The 4593-nt window shown below is 48.6% G+C and overlaps 1 pseudogene across 1 annotated transcript; it reads right to left on the reverse strand.

The window, feature by feature from the left end:
* Positions 1-480: 480 nt before the first annotated feature.
* On the reverse strand, positions 481-1393 carry LOC308434864 (lymphoid enhancer-binding factor 1-like; annotated as a pseudogene). Its single transcript has one exon. The product of its transcript is annotated as a lymphoid enhancer-binding factor 1-like (transcript).
* Positions 1394-4593: the final 3200 nt, after the last annotated feature.

Consider the following 4593-nt stretch of genomic DNA (forward strand, 5'->3'; position numbering starts at 1 on the left):
TCCACAACTCTCACGCCAGGATGCTGGTGCCTGCTCTGGTCGCTGGCTCTAGACACACGTGACAAGGCAAACACAGCCAAGGTACTGTCTGTCCTTGCTGGAGGGTGACAGGTCTGCGCAGAAGATGCCCGAGAAGCGTACGGGGACCGGAAGCAATGCCACTCAGTGGGCACGGCCTGCTGGCATTCCCACGAGCTTTTTATTCTATTTTTTTTTTCCTTTTTCAGAAACCACCATTTTCGGCTTTCTTTTGGAAGTCAGCGCTTGCAGTAGACAGAGAGGAGGGCTGGCAGTGACTGTGTCTGTGGGTCAGCGCTAGCAGTGACCTCAGGGTAAAGTTGCTGTCAGTGCTCCTTGGGGTCAGCCGGGCAAGCTGTGGAGACAGTCTGGGTTTTCAACAAGCTTCCATCTCCAGAAGAGGGCCTGGGGTCGCTGCCTTGGCTTTGCATGTTAGAAATGAGCCTCGTTTACCACCATGTTTCAGATGTAGGCAGCTGTCATTCGGGGACCTGTACCTGACGTAGATTCCTGGAGCTTCTCTCTCTTCCTCTTCTTCTTCTTGCCATAATTGTCTCTCGCTGACCAGCCTGGGTAGAGCTGCATATGTAGCTGTCTTTCTTTCCGTGCTAATTCATAATATTTGGCCTGCTCTTCCCGGGAGAGGGCGTGCCACCTTCTGCCCAGGATCTGGTTGATAGCTGCACTCTCCTTTAGCGTGCACTCGGCTACCACATTCGCTCTCATTTCTTTCATGTATAACATAAAAGCATTCAGAGGCTTCTTAATGTGAGGTCTTTTTGACTCCTGCTCCTTTCTCTGTTCATGCTGAGGCTTCACGTGCATTAGGTCACTGTCCGTGTGGGGGTGCTCCTGTTTGACCTGAGGTGTTACAATAGCTGGATGAGGGATGCCAGTTGTGTGGGGGCCAGGGGCACCAGGAATCATATGATGAGAAAACCAGCCAAGGGGTGGGGTGATCTGTCCAACGCTGTCCGGAGACAGAGGGTAGAAGGTGGGGATTTCAGGAGCTGGAGGGTGTCTGGACATGCCTTGTTTGGAGTTGACATCTGACGGGATGTGTGACGGGTGTGATCCTGGAGAAAAGTGCTCGTCGCTGTACGTGATGAGGGGGGTAAGAGGGTGGACCGCGTGTGAGGGCTGCACCACCGGCACTTTATTTGACGTCCTCGGGATGGGTGGAGAGAGGGATCCGTTTGACATGTATGGGTCGCTATTCATGTTGGGCATCATTAGGTAGCCAGAATAGCTGGAGTAGGGGGGGGCCCTTGTTGTACAGGCCGCTGTCTGGATGCTTTCTGTCATCTGGGTGTTCTCTGGTCTTGTCGTGGTAGGGCTCCTGAGAGGGCTGTGCTTGTCTGACCACCCCTGCCATCGGGACAGAGAAGGTTGGCTCTTTCATACATTTTTGTAACAACATATTCCAAACCTTCTCATCTACTTCTGCTGTGTCTGCTGTCCCAGGTGCATCTGTAGACAGCCGGATCTTCCTTTTCCTTTGCTTAATGAACAGTGTTTGAATCCCAACCTGGACATTTAGATGTTGTCACAGACTCTAGATTTTATTTAAATGATGTATTTTTAGCAGGAATCCCTGGACGCTACGTGGTAGGGTAGAGAGACGCGGCCACATGGCAGATTTGGTTAATGCTCAGGCTAGTCTTTGTACCCAGCGGGAGTAGCTTCCTCATTATTGCTGTGTGGAGGTCTAGGAAGACAATAAACTTCTCTGCTAGGCTTCTGATGGTTTCTGTAGTGAAGAGAAGGGGCCTCATTATGTCTTCTCGCTGTCCATGATGCCTGCTGAGGGAGACTGGGCTCATTAGGCCGGCGCAGTGGCTTAAGCTGACTATCTGCTAGGCCTCTTTTGCTATCAGGCCTATGGGAAGGGATTGGATTCTTTTGATGCCTGGTAAGAGCAGAAGTCCAGACTCTCTGTATGGTATTAATCAACACAGGAGGGATGGAGGGCTTGTTCCTGGCTGCCATGAAATGAAAGCCCTGGTTTCCTATTCATCCTTCTTAACAGCACTCTGCCCTGGACCTTAAGACGCTGCCGTATAGCCTGCAATGCAAGTAAGCCTACCATTCATCTCTTTGTTCTGATCTGTTTTCTTCAATGCAACAGCACTAGGGAGAGATCACAGCACAGTTTCTCAGACCCACAATGTCCCAGTTCTACCAAGACCCACTGTCGGGGTCTCAGACCTTCTTTTTTTCCCTCAGCCCTTCCAATGGCAAATCGATCTTAGATCTGCTGAGGACCACCTGTTCACACCAGGTCTCGCCTTTCCTCACACTTCAGATCTGTGTCTATTAGGCTCTGGAACGGGGGCTGCTGGGCAACCGAACAAATGTGAAGACTCCACTAAAACCCCGAACTTCCACTGGACTTGTTCCTACTCATGCTGAGCCTCTCTCCGAAACCTTCAGGAATCACATCGCTCTGGATACTTCTGAGCATGAATGAAGAGGAGCCATGACACCACAGAGTGTTAGTGTGAAAACACAGCAGTAAGGTCAGGAGTGGGTATTCTCACAGAACCTAGCTAAAGATTCCTTTCCAACAGGGGAAATATGTGGTCACTGCTGGTTTTAATCCAATATTTGGTATCTGGTTCTCTACATTGGCACATCTCTGATTTAAGTTGGTCTACACAAACACTGGAGTTTTCAAGCCTCCTTCTCAGTAAGAGAAACGGAATGTAAGCAGAAGCAGCCCCCCATGAGTATGCTTTAGGAGAAAAGGGAACATTACCTGCTTCCACTTAGCTGTCTTTTGTTGGGCGGACTATGGATGTAGCAGCAGGTGCTGGAGCCCTTATTTCAAATGATGAAGATTATCGCCTGACTCTGGGAGTCTCAGGATGAGTAGAAGTAGCCCAGTTCCCTCAGTTTCATAGGATTACAGTATTCGACCCGGATAGCTGACCCCGAATGTTTGCAAGAGAACAAGAAGCCAATGTGTTCTAATTACTGATGGGTTTGATTTTTCCCCTTCTCTATAGTTAAATCCAGTCCAAAAGAATGGGTAGTGCAGTCCTGTAAAAATGTTAGGTTCAGAGTCGGCTGTCTGTGTTAGAAATGACCATTGTTAGATGTGTATCTCACAGAGCCGGCAAGAACAGCTTCATCTTTTGGGAGGCTCCAAATCTTCATCAGGACCTTTTCAAAACCTGATCAGAGAAACACCAAACAACTTGGGGGAGCCCCTTTTTAAATAAGTGTTTCTCAGCGGCTCCCTCACCCCGTTGCAGGTGGTAGAAATGGATCACAGATTGTACAACCAAATTCTCACAGGATTCTTAATTATTACAAATCCTGGGAACCCACTTAAATATTGACTCCTATGAAAAAGAAGCCAATTGCTAGGGAAGACAGGGATGCCATCTTGAGGGTTCTTCACGGATCGGACGGTCTCCATGCACGGAAGTTTCATGGATGTGGAAGAACAGACACATATGAGCCCAGTTTCCTCCTGGTTCATTTCATCCTCCTTTGCCACCAGGATACTCAGAGGCCGCTGTAGCCACGGCATCGCCCCCCCACTTCTCAGGCTTGGCGTGGAACATGGTGCCATCTACCTGATGCTGGTTTGGCAGATGTGAAGAATGCAAGAATTTCAAGGACATATAGGCTTCTAGCTAGATTTCAAATGGCTCAGGAGACTAGGGAACACGCAGGCTTAGATTCCCAACAGGAAGCCCATGGGAGGGGAATGTATGAAGTCCTGACTGTGTCTCCTAACTTTTACTGTATTTCTCAAGATTTGGGTGGTACTAGGAACATAAAACATGTATCAGAGGGAAATCCCAGACTTTGGGTGGAGCCAGGACAAGACAAAGGCCGTGTGAGCTTCAGATGACAAAGCATTAGGAAAAAAGCTTCCTATGGCTTTTGGAGCTCACATCGTGATACTACCCACTCTGGATGATAGACACAGATCTTCTCGGTTTAGTATTTGCCCTACTGGGTTTGGGGTCATTCTTTGCTATGATCTTTCTCTACCATTGTCTCCTTCTCACTTGCACCGCCATACTGGGAAAGACATCCCTAGCTCTGTGCCCTTCTCTCTTGTAAATAAGGGAGTTTTCTTCTTTTTCTGTTTCTTATTTTACAGGGGATCTCCTTGGCCATGTGTCTCCCAGAGGATTTGAATTTCTGACGTTCGGAACCGTGAACTTTTTGAATGTAGGGTGCTCTTGGAGATGAACTCAAGGCAGTTTTTATCATGGGATGGACAATGGTAGAATATAATTGGTTAAATATGAAATGGATCCTCACAGGCTTGCGTTGAGTGTTTAGTTGCTAATTATGATGCTAAATTAGGAGGCTCTGAATACCATAGGAAGGAAGACCCAGGTGGAAGAAGCAGGCACCAAAGGCATGGCTTTGAGAGTTGTGTGTGGTATGAAGTTCCTTCTTTACACTCTGCTTTCTGTCTACTATGAGGTGAAGAGCCTCACATGGGACCCACGGGACTCATGATGGGATTTGGTGGGTGAAGGGCGAAGTGCTAGGGTGGGGGGAAGCTGGGGTCTGCAGAGACAGGAAACAGAGCCCCAGGGCACCTTC

The sequence above is a fragment of the Micromys minutus genome (assembly GCF_963924665.1).
Source record: "Micromys minutus genome assembly, chromosome: 22".
In the NCBI taxonomy this organism is placed as follows: domain Eukaryota; kingdom Metazoa; phylum Chordata; class Mammalia; order Rodentia; family Muridae; genus Micromys; species Micromys minutus.